The sequence below is a fragment of the Falco punctatus genome (assembly GCF_963210335.1).
Source record: "Falco punctatus genome assembly, chromosome: 14".
NCBI classification, from domain to species: Eukaryota; Metazoa; Chordata; class Aves; order Falconiformes; family Falconidae; genus Falco; species Falco punctatus.
In genome coordinates this window covers 6,535-24,876 of record NC_137594.1, presented here as the reverse complement: position 1 = coordinate 24,876, position 18,342 = coordinate 6,535, and the positions used below count along the sequence as shown (strand labels likewise).

Genomic DNA, 18,342 nt, shown 5'->3' with positions numbered 1-18,342 from the left:
TGTAGTAAACAGTGTTGGCCCACACCCAGGGTTTCTTTGAGTGCTTTCTAATTGTAAGCACCTGCTGTAGCAACCTTAAGGTGGCATGACCATTTTCTTTGGGTTTCGTTGGATTTGTTCAATTGCTGTTCCAGACCACTGCTGAACATCATCCTGAAATCATCTCTTTTTCTCAGTTGTAATAGGCAAGGGTCATTAAATAGGCATCAAGGAGTTCACAGCATGTAGTGGTACTTAGCACAGACCCATTGAATGCAGCTAAACCAATTTTCTGCCTTGGTGAAGAGCCTAGGCAGTCAAAGCAAGCGATGGCTGAGGCAGCGGACAAAAAAAAAATTGAAGCAGTGGTTCTGACTTACACGTTTAGCTAATTATGAAAAGTAATGATTGCAGTGCGTGTGGACAGCATGGCTTTTAATTATTATTTAATTAGCAGATGGATTAGTGAAGACCCTCAGATATGCACACATGACTCCTATTGACTTTGGGAACCACTTTAAACTTCTCCTGAAGAGGAGCAGATGGAGTTTGCCCCTAACGTCGGATGTTCATCATGTCGATACAACCCTTGTGCTGTGAGGCACCAAACTGCACCAAGGCCCTGGACACTGGACTGATGCCTTTCTGCCAGTCCCGCATGCCCAAGCAGCTGGACTGTTGGAGCCCCGCTCATAAGTTCTGCCCCTGAAATTTCAAATGAGGACTCCAGAGCTGCAGGGCACGTGAGGGGAAGGGATCGTTTCTGAGCTGCAGACCCCAAGGGTGGGAGGAGGTAAGGGAAGGCGCTGTGCTGTGGGAGTCTGTCCCACACTCTGCTGGGGCATGGAGGGGTTTCCAGACTTGCGGCACAGCCTTGTGCTGCACTTTCCGTCACAGGGGAAAAACTGCTCTGGACAGGTCCTGGCATGTGGGCGCAAGCAGATCAGCTGGGATTGGAGGAACCACACAGATGCGCTGGACGAGAGCAGGTGCAGGAGGGGGCTCGATCTGCCCAAGGAATGGATCAGGGTTTGTAAACTGAAGGAAGGTGCCTTCTGCGGGTCGCCTGCTTATTTGCTGTGGGTGCTAGATGACAGGCAGTGAGAAGATAAGGTGCTGTAGAATAGAAACCTTAAAGCAGCTGAATATCTTTCCCCTCCTCATGCTCTTGAATGCTGAATGATGCACCACTTATCTATAGGATGATGTACTTATGTTTATCTAAAAGCTGGGAAACACGCAAGGACCCTTATTGCTAACATGAGGGATGTACTAATTGCGAAGTCCTTGGATTTGTCATCTTTAAAAAGGCTATCTGGTCCTAAGTTCCTGTTGTTTATGAAAGGTGGCAAAGACAAGGACTTAAATCATGGTCACTAGTTTAGTGAGATGTGTAAATGAGTTCCTGGCATTGTAATGAATATGTAAACAATTTCCTGGAAAGTTAATGAATAGGTCTGAGTTGCTTGTATAAAGAGGGGACTGAAAAATCCCCTCGGTGTGCATGACTTTGGTGGAGGGATCCCCCATGCACCCAGCGCTGGTGAATAAAGATAACCTCCTCCACTCACTCGAATATTGGTGACTGACTCTTTAAATCAATTTGGCGACCCAGATGGGACCTCCTCTGCTCGGCTGCGGGACCCATTGAGAGCGAGCGGGGACTCCCTAGGGTACCCCCGGGGATTTTCCCGGAGGGGCTCCTCGTCTCATCTGGATCACCGCAGGAGCAGACAAGGACTCCATCTTGCGGAGCAAAGGTACTATCTTTATTCAAATATTATATTAATTGTAAATATTATATTAAAATTATATTTTGAACAGTACTGTTTCGGATATTTCTGTTCTGGGACCGGTCCATCTGTAAAGCTGTCCGTAAGACATAAGATCATTGTATGCTTATGCAGGATGGCGTATGCCGGGTAGCTAGCACCGCAGGTATGCATCTGATTCTGTTCTGGTATTCGTTCCGGTATTAAGGTAATATCGGAACTCTGATTCTGTTCTGGTATTTGTTCTGATATTGAGGTAATATCGGAACTCTAATGCTGTTTTGGTTGGAAGACTGACACGTTTGATGATTTGAAGTCAATCTGTGTATATAGGATTAATAATTATAGGGTTACTAATAATAATTGTTATACTCATTTTATGCTGGAAATGTGAGAACATTTCTGTATTAGGTATATTATGAATGTTGACATGTGGTTATTGTCTTGAACATCCGAGGGGTGAGTGTAAACCTCTATATGTTTTAAAGCGCATATAGTGTAAAGAATTAGTGAGTACATGGTGGGAGTTGCTGCTTAAAGACAAAATTTGTCTCTGAGCAGTTATCTGTGCTGTTTGGGCATCGATTTGGCGAGCCAGCCAGGAGAACTCTCCACCAGTGCTGGAATCCAGGGGCCTGGGGACCCTCAGGGCCCCCGACTGCATCTTCTGTCGGCAAGACTCCCCTGCCTCTCGGCTTCTCACACAGGTGGACAAGGACTTCTGCACAACATAAAAGGTATTTCTATTTATTCTTTGTTTTGAATATTTGATTGTCTTAAGATTTGTTTTTACCCCATAAGACAAAAGACGGGGCGCCGTCTTGCAGGGTTGAGAAGAAGGGACGCCTTCTGAGAAGGGTAATAGCCCTATTTGATTATCTTAAGATTTGGGAAGCTAAAAACTCTCTTTAGGTTGTCTTAAGATTTGAGAAATTCCTAGAATATAACAACTGAAATAGCGCTCTGTGTCTTGTTTGTTCTATGTATTGTCTTGTTACATGTTCAAAATTGGAGTTATGAAATGTATGTTGAAAAAAAAAATATTCTGGTAATTCTAGGCAAATAGCTGAAAACTTAACACTCTGCTTAAGGCCAGAAAAAAATGAGAATCTGTTTTTTGGCAATTGTTCATTGAAATGCGTACTTTGTGTGATAACGTGAACTGTCAGCGTTCCTAGAGTTGTATGTAAGTGCACGGTACCGTGTAACATACTGCCTGTGTGACTGAGGGCTGCCCAGAGAGTGTGACGTGTGTGAGAGACGCGGTGTCACTGCAAAGCGAGTGGGGAGTCCCGATCTGTGTGTCCGTGTTCCCCACGAGGGGCCGGCCAGAGACGGACGGAGTGATTGAAAAATCAATTTATGAAGTGTTGGAATGCATAATTAGAAATTAGAGCGGGAGACTGTGGACAAAACATTAGAACTAACATCTTTGGAAAAAGCATGAACTAGCCTCTGCCCTTAGTGTCGTAGGTGCTGTCTGTACACTCGAGCAAAAGGTTGCAAGTGTCTAAGATATATTACCTCCTCCCAAAAAAAACCCCAATAATAATAAGAAGAAGAAAAATAATGAGACCAAGAAATAAGGCTAAATAGAGGTCTGGAACTGTGGTGTGTGTTCTGAGATAAGTATGGTACCTCCAGGAATAACTAACACATTGTAGAAAAATGCCAGACTTATTAGGATGATGGGGGGCAGGCTGAGCCAAGAAATAAATACCAAAACACCCCTGGGATGTATTTTGAAGCATTGGAAAGAATTTGGCAGAATTCCCAGTGGAAATTTGAACAAAAAGACATATTTAAAATATTGTCAGAATTGGTGGCCTTTGTATACATTAGGTGATGGTGAAAGATGGCCACTCGAAGGAAGTCTTATATTACAACACAATTTTACACCTTATGCTGTTTCTTCATAGAGAACAAAAGTGGAATTAACACCACCTGATCTTTGATTATGGCTCTAGAAAAGGATAAGGGAAAAACTGAGACCTAAACTAGAAAGATGTTCTTGTTGAATTTTTTTTTTTTTTTTTTTTTTGGGCGGGGGGGGGAAGAGAGAGAAGAGCTCAGGTTGTGGTTCCTTTCCTTCTGTGGAGCAACCAGAATGAAACACGTTGTAAGATAAAAACTTGCACTAACCTATGTAAGACCTAAAGCGGGGTGTGGAGAGTCAAAGACCCTGTGAAAGTGTTAAAGTATTGGGGTGAGTTTGTACGAACCCCCGTACCCCCTCGAAGGTGCATGCTGGACGCATGGCAGGGTGTTTGCTGTTTGCCTGCGAAGGCTGATGTGTAAGAACACAGACTTAGAGCAACAAGTAGCAGATTTGCATTCAGGGTAAGAAAGAGTTAAAACAGAAGTGCTGTAGCAGAGGCAGGCTTGTGTAACCTGCAGAGCAGGAAGAGCATCTCCTGCCCCGAATCCTTCTGATGGTGGGGAGGAGGGGGTTGCTGTTGCTGACGATTGAGCAGAAGGACCTGACAATGTCACCCCAATTGCTGCAGCATTTGCAGTACAACGGGACCGGTAACGGCCCCTCTAGGGCAGGCAGTGGGTCTGAGGAGAATAAAGGTGAGTCTTTGATGGGGAAATGTAGATGTTTGAAAGTTGGTTGTGAAAGACTTATCAGGATGATCTAATAGGACTAGATAAAGGTTCGAGTTGATTGTTATTAGGTAATTGTGATGTAGAAAAGTTGATAGAAGGAACAGGGAACGTGTACAGAAGGTAAGAGAAGAGCTGGGTCGTGCTGAGCTGGTAGAGGAGACGAGGCAGAAACAGGAGGAATGTCAGGCAGAAGTGAAAAGTGAATCCCTCTCCTATGGGATTGGATCACTGTGCATATTGTAGGGAAAGTGGACACTGGAAGCGAGATTGCCCTGAGCTAAAGAACCAGCAAGGGGTTCTGGTGAACTAGGGACTAGGAAAAATGAGGTGGAATTTTAGTGAATACAAAACCAACTGACTTGGTGTTAAACTTCAGTGAACAGAATTTGTTACAGTTGTGGGAGCTGCTGGCCACCAGGAAAACATCCTGAAGCCTTTAAAGTACAAACTAAGAAAACAAACAAGAATGCCAAATTCACCAAAATCTTTGTTGGGATGAGATTTATTAGAACATCTAGATGTTTAAAGAAGGAGAAATGAAACCAAAATTTAAAAATAATCAATTAATTGAAATCTTGAGCTTATCTTTGATTCAACAGAAAAGTGGAAAAGAGGATCTCCCTGAAGTAAAAGAAATCTTTAACCAGGTATATCCGGGAGTAAATTCCAGGTAAGGCAAAAAATGCTTTACCTGTTACAGTAAAAATGATAAGCAGGAGGCCTGTCTAGTTCAGGTAAAACAATATCCCTTGGTCAGCAGGGCTGTGGGGGATATTGGCATAAAACCTGAAATAAAACGCACTGTGTAGTAGTTCTACAACCAATGTAAATCTGTGTGTTTTACCACGACACAGACTTGTTATGGGATGCGCAGATGAAACTGCATTGACAACGAAATGCTGAATGCTGAATGATGCACCACTTATCTATAGGATGATGTACTTATGTTTATCTAAAAGTTGGGAAACATGCAAGGACCCTTATTGCTAACATGAGGGATGTACTAATTGCGAAGTCCTTGGATTTGTCATCTTTAAAAAGGCTATCTGGTCCTAAGTTCCTGTTATTTATGAAAGGTGGCAAAGACAAGGACTTAAATCATGGTCACTAGTTTAGTGAGATGTGTAAATGAGTTCCTGGCATTGTAATGAATATGTAAACAATTTCCTGGAAAGTTAATGAATAGGTCTGAGTTGCTTGTATAAAGAGGGGACTGAAAAATCCCCTCGGTGTGCATGACTTTGGTGGAGGGATCCCCCATGCACCGAGCGCTGGCGAATAAAGATAACCTCCTCCGCTCACTCGAATATTGGTGACTGACTCTTTAAATCACTCTGGGTAACTGAATGTCACCGGCGGAGGCTACACAGGAAGATCATTTCATCCAGTCTCTCCACCGCCGTGCCAGGGTGCGTCCCTCATTTTCCACTGGCACAGCACCTCTTGGTGCTCAGCGCTCCGCTGCTGTGGCTGCAGAGCCAGATCCTCACTGCACTGTGCACTTCGGGTCTGCCAGCAAAACCCACGGCTCACCTGGCCCAGGATCTAAGGAATGCTTGTTATTTCCCTGTGCCTCAGTGCCTAGCTGTTAGACAGGGATGCCAGGGAACTGCCCTCACATTAAGAGGCCACAGAGGAAAAAAATTGTTATTTCTGATGCACTCTGATGTCAGGGGTGAGATAACAACAGCCTGCGAGGAAGATCAGCACTGCTGTCAGTGCAGAGGATAGCATGGGTGATAAATAAGGCCTTGGGCTACAGAGTGCATTACAAAGATCAGCAAATCCAGAAATGAGTACTGACATGCCTGTTCACCGGGCACAGTGGGAGTGCTGTGCTCTACCTCGTGCTGTAGCTGTGTGACGGATCTGCCCCACGGAGGGGGCATCCACCCACCTGGGTACTGCACCGCTTCACTGTGCTGCTGCTGGGCTGTGGATGCAATTGCACACCCATCGAAGGGGCATGGGGGTGTGAACTGGCTGGAGTGGAGGTGATGATGGGGATACTGGGTATTGCGAGAAAACAGGGGAATTCCCCACTGAGGGCTCCTGAGGCGGGCACTGTGTGAGGTGGGAGTAGGACCAGGCAGTGCAGTATCCCACTCTCCGTACATTTTAGCTGTGTGCTCCTGGGTAGCCCAGGTCCTGTGGCAGGATTTTGCTCTGTGATGTGGACTCACTTGCACAAGCTACTTCCTCACTGCAAACGGGGCAATTAGAGCCCCTCTGCCTCTGAGATGCACCCCTTCCCCCAGGCCTGGCTGGGTACCCCTGCTCCAGGCTGGTGCCTCGTGGCCCTACGGCTGAGGTGGGAAGCAGGATCAGGAAAGCAATACACGGAGGAGGCAGAGACTTGCCGGGCCCGACCCTGTCTGTAATGCGGTGGATGTAGCTGTCCTGCAGGGCAATGGGTGGGAGTGAGCCACCACCACCCCCCCGCCCCCGCCCCCATCCCCCCCGGGCAGCAGGCAGTGAGCACAGGAGCAAAGGCATCTGGAGGGGCAGGAGAGGAGCAGCAGCAAACTGCTCTCCCTGCCTGAAATCCTGAGGCTGCAGAGCAGACACAGAGGCTCTGCAGGAGAGTTTTACTGCAGGTCGATGTTTGAGTGCATTCAGGTGAGAGAGTGGCTGGGGAAATGGTAGGTGAAGAACTAATTGCTTAGTAAAAAGGCTGCTTATTCTGTCTGACGTGCGGAATTAAACTCCGTAACCCAGGGTAAGTTATAAAGCGGGTGTGTTTATTGCGGTGCCGGGTGCAAGGAGGGTCGCTCCTCCTGACTTGCACACGTAGTTTTACTCACATATTTACACAGTGAAGTTGGTTAGTTCTGCCCAAAGTCTACACCTAACGAGCTAATTATTGGTTAGTTGCATTCTCGCTTCAATTTAAAGGTAGAGTTTGTAAGAAACTATGGAATAGGATATTGTTTATTAAGATTTATGTTAAGCATAATGTAAAGACTAGGCGCCAGATGTCCAGGATGCCTCTTGTGAAAGATAATGTTATAAATTGAGACCACAATTGATCATAATCCAATTAAAATTTTATTAATTATAGCAAGTAGAATATGAGCAAAGACAGCGCTGGACGGCAGGGGAGTCTGCGCTCCACCAACTGCCGCCCTGAGCAGTTTAAACAGTCCAATTAAAATTTTATTAATTATAGCAAGTAGAATATGAGCAAAGACAGCGCTGGACGGCAGGGGAGTCTGCGCTCCGCCAACTGCCGCCCTGAGCAGTTTAAACAGTCCTTTTTTATACTTTTTACTTTCGTGTTTATGAAGTAGTGGAGGTGTTAACCCCTTACTCATATATCTTTATATGGGGTCGTCTGTCTTGTTTCTGTCTGGCAGTTATCTTCTCTTTTACAAGCAGCATCCTGGATGTAGTGGAGGTGTTAACCCCTTACTCATATATCTTTATATGGGGTCGTCTGTCTTGTTTCTGTCTGGCGGTTATCTTCTCTTTTACAAGCAGCATCCTGGACATCTGGCGGTTATCTTATTTTTCACAAGAGGCATCCTGGATATCTGGCGCCTAGTCTCTACATTATGCTTAACATAAATCTTAATAAACAATATCCTATTCCATAGTTTCTTACAATCCCCCCTTTTTCTTTTTATCCTATTATTGTTTATTAGACGCTACTTTCATTCTCGGCACTGCAAATAAACCTTTTTCCACAATCCCAACATTTATCATAACACTCACAAGGTAATACCTCACAATTACAATAGGCACAATTTTCACGTGGCATAACGCATTCGCAACAATCTTCATCCTCATTAATAGATACACTCTTATATTTTGCCCTAGACCTCATAGTTAAAATAAGCAATTTAGCTATGTCAAATCGTTCTCTAATAAAGTGTAAAATATAGCGTAATATACAAGGCCCAAATATAAGTCCCAGAATCAACATAATAAGCGGTCCTGCTAAAGCAGACAACAAAGTAGTTAGCCAAGGTGAAACATTAAACCAGTTTTCATACCATGACCTGCCCACCTCACGATCTTTCTTACGTTGATCTAACCTTTTCCGGAGTTCAGACATGGTGTTCTGGACTACTCCCGTATGGTCAGCAAAAGAACAACATTCTTCATTGAGAGCTACACATAACCCTCCTTCCTTTAAAAACAATAGAACTAATCCTCTTCTATTTTGCAGCACTACTTCTGATAAAGACTTTACTGAAGTGGCTAAATTTTGGATAGATTGTTCTATTTTTGCTAAATCCTCATCTACAGCCATCTGCAAACTTTGTAATTCCTGACCTTTTACTAGGGAGGTTATGCCTGTACCTGCTCCAACTCCGCCCGCTATCAGCAGTGTAGCTAGGGTTACCACTGTAATTGGCTCTCGTTTTTGTCTGTTCAGGTCTCCTTCAAAGTGGCGTAACACCTCCTCAGACGGGGAACAATAATCACCTGTACGCAAAACTGAGATTGGTTAAACACGTTTAGGGATAGGCAAGGCGTTACTCCAGTGTCTGAACAAACCCATTTAGCTCCTGGTGTCGGGATAGCCCATTTGTCATTTTGATTCTTGTGTTTCTCTATATTGGTGTTAGTGACTGTTCGGTTGCACAGAGGCTGATACTTTTCGGGCACTGTACCTATACATTTTCCTTGACCTGTTACTAATTGAATAGTAATTCCTTGCGTATGGTTCCTCTGGTCATCCCATGGGCATTCTCGTGGGTTTGAACCATTAGACCATTGAATCCTACCTGGTTTTCCAATTGCCTCAAAATATGGTGGTCTAACATTATAACATAGCCAGCATTCCTCAGTTAACTTTGGTTTGCTTTCATTAAGGGCACGATAAGAGGCTTGCATTAGATTCCATAAGGGGTCTCTGGATTCTGACAACTTTAGATCCCTGGATAAGGAGAATTCAGTCACAGTGTTTGTTGTTTCCGAAAGAGAGTTTGGAGAAGTGGTTGCGACACTTGCGGGGGCAACCTTTTCTTCAGAGAAAGTGGGTGGATTCAGGACCAGGTTTGGTCCTATTGGCAAAGGATCATGAGGAAGTCTTTCTTTTATTATTTTAAACATACTCCCCCTATCTGGCCCTGTGTCCCAAAACCTAATTCCCCAGATTTTTCCACCTAACCATGAGTCTTCTGTAGGATTAATTACTTTGATACTAATGTTTCTGCAGTATCCTGGTGAATTACAATGTCCATAAACATGTCCATCCTTCCCAATGTTTGGCCGCTTACACCCTTTAGGCTCCCATTCAAATTTCAGATATCTGTCTCCAGGACTTGTCCAATCAGAAGCCCAGGTTTCACAACCCCAATAGCCACAAAAGTATTGACCTGGTTGATTACAATAGCTTTTACCAGGGTTTGATGCAGGACATACATAATATGCTCTACATGGATCTGCCCTATCTTTACGTCCTCCAATAATCATTGCAGTTAATGGTACAGTAAATTTTACTGTCTTTGGAGTTGTAATATTTTGAATTGCATGTGTCTCCTGTAAGTTATATATTTTCCATACCATAGGTTCGTGTGGATTTCCTGCCATTGTGGGTAAGACTAATGTGCTAAAGGTGCACAAGAAAAAGGGTACTGTGAGAGGGGTTTGTTTTTTATTAAATTTTAGGCTCTTACCAGTCCCGGGGGAGTTCAGCCAGGGTCGCTTGCGCATTCCAAGTTGTAGGCTTTTTCCTCTGGTAGGTTCTCCTCTGCCTCGCCCGTCGACTGGGTTGCAGCCAGCCACGGGGGTTGCCATCTTCTCGGCAGCAGGAGTCCCTGGTGGGAATATGCCTTTCGCACTTGGTTAAACGGTGAGCATAAGCAGGCCAAGCTTTGGCCTTTACCATATGTTCATTGTACCCTACAGCTTTTACTTCCCGTCTACATTGGACTGTGACAATATCAATTACAAATGGTACTCTTTCCTGAGGGTGATAGCAATAATATTCAGGGTTTATCCCGAATGCAAAATAGAACCACTGTTCAGGAGTCCAATCCGGAAATTTGTTTCCAAATCGTTTTAGGGCCCAATCAGTTAGGTGCCTCTTGCTTTTATGGCAAGAGTTACAAACTCCTCGAGGAGGAGTTCCCCTCTTACAGTGTATCCACCATTTTTCCTGACACTTTTTGCACTTAAAACATGTAAATGGATAACACTCACAGTCAGGTTTCTCACACCTGACCCTCACGTCAGAGGTATAGGTGGCAGAAGTTGAGGTGGCTTTCAAATAACAAAATTTTTGTTGATTAACTTCCAACGGGCAAGCCCAAAAGGCTTCAAACAGGGTTACAAACTGAGCAGGCATAAATTTAACATACCCCTTTTCCACACTTAACTATTTTCCACAGATAATATACAATCAAATATATTATTAACGCAAAAATCAATCCTAAAACGCACTATATTCCAAAAGGTAGATCTGCTAAATACTGGAAAAACAGTTTGTATCATTACTTATCGTTTTAACACAAGCTTTGTGTCTCCAGGTGAGCTGACAATCTTCCACTGTGGAGGATTTACTGGTCCCTTAACGTGACTGGCATGTGTCCATCCACGCTCTGCAGTTCGGATGGCTGTCTCTGTGGTGAGCAGAACAAGGTAAGGTCCCTCCCAATTAGGTTTTAGGGTTTCTTCCTTCCACACTTTAACCAATATCCAATCCCCAGGTTTAACATTGTGAATTTTTAAGTCCAACGGGGGTCGTTGCACAATCAGTCCGCGTTCCCAAAGCTTGTTACGATGTTCTGCTAATTGTAAAACATATTCATTAATCGTACGGTCTCGAATTAAAATATTTGTTTGTGGGCTTTCAATTCTATAGGGCATTCCATACACCATTTCGAATGCTGATATTCCCACATCCGCTCGGGATCTAGTTCTGAGAATTAATAGTGCCATGGGTAGGCACTTAATCCACGATAATTTGGTTTCTATCATTAATTTAGTTAGAATAGTTTTGATTTCCCCATTCATCCTTTCAACTTTTCCCGAACTTTGTGGATGCCATGGCGTATGGTATTCCCACTTAATACCCAAGCTTTCTGTTAGATCTCTAACAATTTTTGACACAAAGTGTGTTCCTCTGTCTGAGTCGATTACTTCAGGTACTCCATATTGAGGTATAATGTGTTCAAGTAGCACTTTAGTAACTTGGTTAGCTGTTGTCCTGGAGGTAGAAAAAGCCTCAACATAATGTGTTAAATGATCTACCAGTACTAAGAGATATTTGTAACGCCCTACTCTAGGTAATTCAGTAAAATCCACCTGCATGTGTGAAAAGGGTCTGTATGCTGGGGAACGTCCTCCAAGAGGTTTTTGCCTCATGTTGTTTCGGTTTACTTTTTGACAGGTCTCACAGGCTGCTGTAACTGCTTTTGCTACATTATATACACCTATACAGGCAAACAGTTGATTAAAATGATCAACTAACGCCTGGGTTCCCCAGTGTGTTTTACTGTGTATTTTTGAAAATATTTCGAGTGCTATACCTTTTGGTAAAACTTCTCTCCCATCTGGCAATATGTACTTACCATCCTGTTCCTTAGCTCCCATTTGTTCTAGTTTTTCCTTTTCTATAGACTCAAAGCTCAAATTTTTATTAACAGGTATTTGTTGTATAGTTAAAATCGTACTATAATTGCCTGCCACTCGTTTTGCTTCTGTATCAGCTGCATTATTTCCCCTAACTTGGTAACTTGTACCTCGCTGGTGTCCCTTTATATGTACAACTGCTATTTTATTTGGCATTTTTAATGCCCCCAGAACTCGCCGAATTAATTCTGGGTGTATCAGTTCTTTTCCCTGTGAGTTAACGAATCCTCTTTCCTCCCATATTTTCCCAAAAGTGTGTACTACTCCGTACGCATAGCGTGAGTCTGTATATATAGTTCCATCCTTTCCCTTCAGTGACTCTAATGCTTTCCACAATGCATACAGCTCACAGGCTTGAGCCGACCAGCTGGCACTCAGCGGGCCTGATTCTATTGTCTTAAATTCTCCTATCTCTGACTTAATGATGGCATATCCAGACAATCGTTTACCTTCCACTATTCGTGATGACCCATCTATAAATAGTACTTCTCCACATTGTAGTTCTTCTTCTTCTAAGTCTGGTCTAATGCGTGTCTGTTGTTCAATTGTTTGAAGACAATTATGTACTAACTCAGTACTTTCCCCTGGGTATAAAAATTCTGCAGGGTTAACCGCTTTGATAGTCCTTAGGGATAGTTTTGGAGATTCTATGAGTATTCCCTCATACTTTAGCAGTCGGCTATCTGTAAGCCATTTTTCTGCTTTTTGTTGAAGCACCCCCCTTATATTATGAGGTGCATATAGGACAACTTCTCCATTAAAGGTAATACGATTCGTTTCTTCAAGTAATAAGGCAGCAGCAACAATAATTTGTAAACAACTCGGCCAACCCCTGCTCGCAGGGTCTAACAGCTTTGATAAGTATGCCACCGGTTTCTTTTGTCCAGCCCATTCCTGAGTTAATACTCCGAATGCCGTTCCTTCATGTATGTTAACGAATAAATGGAATGGCTGCTTTAAATCTGGGAGGCTTAAAACCGGTGCTTGACTTAGCTCCCTTTTGAGACTGGCAAACTGCTCTTGATCCTGAGGGGTCCACTTGGGTATTTTGTCTTTAGACAGTTGTTCATATAAGAATTTAACTTTAAAGCTGTAGTTTTCTATCCATTGCCTACAATACCCAAATAGCCCTAATGCCTGCCGAATTTGCCTCTTAGTGACAGGCATAGGTAATTCCAGAATTCCTTTAATGCGCTCTGGATCTAATATCTTCTTGCCGTTAAACAAATAATGCCCCAAATATTTCACTTTTTCCTCCACAAATTGTAACTTTTCTTGTGATACCCGTAGGCCCTTTTGTGCAAGAAAATTTAGGAGTCGAATGCTTTCTTTTCTTACATCCTCCTTATTATTTCCTGCTATAAGCAGATCATCTACATACTGTAACAGCACGTTTCCCATTTGTACCTGGTATTCTTTTAAGAGCTCTTCCAGGGCCTGTCCAAACAGATTAGGGGACTCAGTGAACCCTTGGGGGAGCACGGTCCACCTTAATTGCTGTCTACGGCCTGTCTCTATGTCTTCCCATTCAAAGGCAAAATAATCACGTCATTCTTCTGCCAGTGGACAGGCCCAAAAGGCATCCTTTAAATCTGCCACACTATACCAGGATTTATGGGGTCCTAGCTTGCTTAGTAGGGTGTATGGATTTGCTACTACAGGGAACCGGGTGATAGTCCTTTTGTTTATTTCCCTTAAATCATGTACGAGCCGATATTTCCCATTTGGTTTCTTTACAGGCAGAATGGGAGTGTTAAAGGGTGACATACAAGGCTCTAAGATTCTGTGTGCTAACAATCGATCAATTTCTGGTTTTAATCCCCTCCGTCCTTCTAGGGATATGGGATATTGCTTTACCCTCACAGGTATGTGGGGTTCGGAAATTTGGATTTTAATCGGTGGGATTTCCAGTCTACTAATTGTGTCCGGAGAGTACCAGACATCAGGGTTAATTTGTTTTTGATCATCCACTGTCAAAGGATAAGCAGATACTGTTAGCTCTTGATTTTTTACTTTAATTTCTAATTGCAATTCAACAATTAAATCTCGTCCTAACAGATTAAATTCTGCTTCAGGGACGAGCAAGAGTTCACCCATTCCAAATTTATTTTCAGTTTCGAATACCACATTTTTGATTTTGCTTACTTTAAAGGGTTCTCCTTTTGCCCCAATTACTTGTACTTTTTCAGGGGAAACTTTACATCCCTCAGGTATTTGCTTAATAGTTGATTTCTCAGCTCCAGTGTCTACTAAAAAGGTGAACTCTTGTTTATGGGGTCCTATTTTTAATTTTATCAAGGGCTCATGATGACTCCGGTCCCCTAAAATATAAAGCCCCTGACTCTCCTATTCCGTTTTCAATATTTCCTCATCCCTGATCCTTTCTCTGCAATTCTTTTTTATATGTCCCTTCTTTCCACAGTAGAAACAATATCTCTGTTCCTTTTTTACTATTACGTTCCCTTGTTTTGTTCCAGCGAATCTGTGTTCACCAGTTCGCCCTTTGTGATCCTCTCTGACTGCTGCTACTATCATTTTTATTTGTCGCTTGCTGCTCTCTTCTTCCCGCCTTACGTAGACTTTCTGAGCTTCCCTCAATAATTCATCCAACCCTCTATTCTGCCAGTCTTCTAACTTTTCAATCTTCTTTCTGATATCTTCCCATGATTTTGCCACAAACTGAGTTTTGAGGAGTGCTTGCCCTAAAGGGTCGTCTGGATTTACCCCAGAGTACAGCTGAAGGGCTTTCCTCAGTCGTTCCAGCCACTCAGTGGGGCTCTCATTTTTCTTTTGCATTTCATTAAATGCTTTATTGATATTCTGGCCACGGGGTACTGCTTCTCTAATCCCCTGAATTACTATAGTTCTCAGGTCCTGCATATGAGTTCTATGCGCCGGATCCTGGTTATCCCAATTAGGTTTTTGAAGTGGCCATTTAATATCTGCTTGGGGTCCCTGGGCATGCTGAGCATCCCACAGTCTCATTCCTGCTCGTCTAATCATATCTCTTTCCTCAGTAGTAAATAATTGACCAAGGATAGATTGCATCTCATCCCAAGTATAAAGATTTGGTCCCAGAAATTGATCTAATCTTTCTGCCACTCCGAGTGGGTCCTCAATTAAGTTTCCCATCTCGGTCCTTTTAAAATCTCGTAGGTCAGCCGAATTTAGAGGCACAGAAATATATCCGATCACAGGTTGAGGTCCCCCCATGGGCATTTCCCTTAGGGGGTACATCTGAGCTGCCCCTTTTTGACTTCTAGTTACGCGTCTAGGAAGAGGGGGAGACTCTTGTTCTGACTCTGGTCGGGGAGTGGGTGCTCTGGGGACCTCTGCAGGAGCAGGAGGAGGAATGTAAGGAGGGGGGGTTAGAAGGGTTTCGTCTAACTCTCCCTTCTTTTTCTTTTGTTTAGTTTTTATTTCATTCAGCGGGTAAAGTCTAGCTCCCGGTCTTTCTAGCCACACCTCCGCATATTGACTCTCCTCCGGGTTAAGGGGTTTTTTATTATTAACCCAGAGGTTTAATTGCTGTCTTACCCAATCTTCTTCTGACCCATAGACTGGCCAAAAGACATTTTTAGAAATCTTCTTCCCTCCCCATATCTTAGTACAATATTCTATCATTTTCTGCTTATCTTTCCCTAGGGTTCCAGGGAAATATCTCCAATTGTCCAAGATATATGCCAGAGGGGTATTCTTAGGTACAGTGGGTACCCTTCCCATGGGATTCGAAGGCTTGCTGCCCTTCGCCCCCATCTTCTGGAATATCCACAAACATACACTCACTCGCTCCCCTTGTTCCTGGCCCAGTCCCTCGCGGGAGATGGGAAACGCAGTACTTAAGAGTCCGCACTCGCTTGGTTCAGTATATCGAACCTCTCACTCGTTATATTCCAGGAAACCCAATCCCGCCCGAACGGCAAAACCCGCGAACAAATTCGCAATATACTTACGCGTCCTGCGTCTTCGTCCGGACTCCCGTGCACAGAATTTTTATGGGATTTTACCGGTTTCTCCTTTGCTCATTATTCTAGAATTTAGGTTCGTCGGTAAGGTTGGAGTAAGCTGTTGGTCGCGGGGCCGCGAAATGCCGCGGGGCACCTCCCCGGAGGACCAAAGCCCACTGTTCCTTATCCGAGTCACGGCACCAGAAATTGTTATAAATAGAGACCACAATTGATCATAATCCAATTAAAATTTTATTAATTATAGCAAGTAGAATATGAGCAAAGACAGCGCTGGACGGCAGGGGAGTCTGCGCTCCGCCAACTGCCGCCCTGAGCAGTTTAAACAGTCCTTTTTTATACTTTTTACTTTCGTGTTTATGAAGTAGTGGAGGTGTTAACCCCTTACTCATATATCTTTATATGGGGTCGTCTGTCTTGTTTCTGTCTGGCGGTTATCTTCTCTTTTACAAGCAGCATCCTGGACATCTGGCGGTTATCTTATTTTTCACAAGAGGCATCCTGGATATCTGGCGCCTAGTCTCTACATTATGCTTAACATAAATCTTAATAAACAATATCCTAGTCCATAGTTTCTTACAGTCCTTTTTTATACTTTTTACTTTTGTGTTTATGAAGTAGTGGAGGTGTTAACCCCTTACTCATATATCTTTATATGGGGTCGTCTGTCTTGTTTCTGTCTGGCAGTTATCTTCTCTTTTACAAGCAGCATCCTGGATGTAGTGGAGATGTTAACCCCTTACTCATATATCTTTATATGGGGTCGTCTGTCTTGTTTCTGTCTGGCGGTTATCTTCTCTTTTACAAGCAGCATCCTGGACATCTGGCGGTTATCTTATTTTTCACAAGAGGCATCCTGGATATCTGGTGCCTAGTCTTTACATTATGCTTAACATAAATCTTAATAAACAATATCCTATTCCATAGTTTCTTACAATCCCCCCCTTTTTTTTTTTTTTTTTTTATCCTATTATTGTTTATTAGACACTACTTTCATTCTCGGCACTGCAAATAAACCTTTTTCCACAATCCCAACATTTATCATAACACTCACAAGGTAATACGTCACAATTACAATAGGCGTAGTTGGGTAATACATATAATAATAACATACAAAACCAAAACTTAAAAATAACACTTTTTCTTAACACGTTCTCTTTTTTTTTTTTTTTTTTAATGCGTCACTATCATGGCTAGACTATAGGGATTTCGCATGCGCGGTCTTTCCAGATTTTTCCAGCACATTCTGTGGGGCTTTAAAATCGCGCATGCGCATGTTCAAAGGTATACACGGACCATTCGCGTGATAAACAATGGCTACTGCGTGCCCAGATGAAGTCCCAAACCCCTTTTCCCGAGCTTACCACTCCGGTAAGTCTGTTAATGGTAACATTCATGGCACTATGGCCAAATGACAGGTCCCAGTTTTCAATGTAAGGTTTTTTCACCACCAGACCACCACGTCACCTGCCAGAGAAGAAAGGTCTAGAGTGGACATTTCGCCCTCTGAACATTCTGTAAGGTGAGTGTTCTCAAAATGTTTAACCTATATGGTTCATTAGAAAGAAGATCAAAATTTTATATATATATCTTTTTTTTTTTTTTTTTCCTGTTGCTGTTTAGGCAGAGGGTGCGTTTTTCTGTTGTCTCACGTCAAGAACTTATGGCGGAGGTGAAAAAGTATAAAAGGCGTTTCCATATCGTCGTCTTTGCGTTCCTGGCGCTTGTTTTTATTGCTATTCTATTTTTTTTTTTACTCAGCTTACATTATTATCTGAATTGTTAAGAGTTAATTGTTTCCAAATTCTTGTTGGCTATTAAAATGTTATTTTGTGTGTACATTTTGTCATACTACTCGCATTTGTTTAACGCCATCGGGTGAAACCATAATAGCAAATTGCATGTTAGTTATAACGTGTTGAATTAATCTTATAAACATGGAACAACACATGGCAAAAACAATAAGGTGGCTAATCCACATAACAAATAAAATAGGATTCGTTTTACCCAGGGGCTCCCGAGAAGCCAGGAAAACAAGTCAATATTCGTCTTTCCAAGTTCAGACGGGAACATGGGCTAACTTCCCTGTCTCTGATGTGATTTGTTTAACTACCTCACCATTGTCATCAATTTTCAAACAACAATTGGAGACATTTACTTTACCACAAACACCTCTTTCTTTGGCTAGCAGGTAGTCCAGAACCATCCTGTGTTGATAAATTGCATTTAACAGCAAAAGCTTTAGCTGTTTGATTAATAATAATTTCCAAGACAGCCTGTAGACGAATGATATGATTCAGATTGTAGATAGGTTCTCGAGCGCCGTTAATAAGTTCATTAGGATTCCAAGTTGCAGGTTTATAATACTGTATGATACGTTGGGGTGTCCATTCATTTAATAAATATTGGTACCCCCTCAATTCTTGGGAGTC

At 42.9% G+C, this 18,342-nt stretch overlaps 1 long non-coding RNA gene across 1 annotated transcript; it reads right to left on the bottom strand.

Annotated features, from left to right (window-relative positions):
- Nucleotides 1–12,146: 12,146 nt before the first annotated feature.
- On the bottom strand, nt 12,147–18,135 carry LOC308053661. The gene is made up of 2 exons (XR_013923754.1): nt 17,062–18,135; nt 12,147–14,564 (listed from the first exon to the last, which is right to left on the bottom strand). It is a non-coding gene; the product is annotated as an uncharacterized lncRNA (long non-coding RNA).
- Between the last annotated feature and the right edge of the window lie 207 nt (nt 18,136–18,342).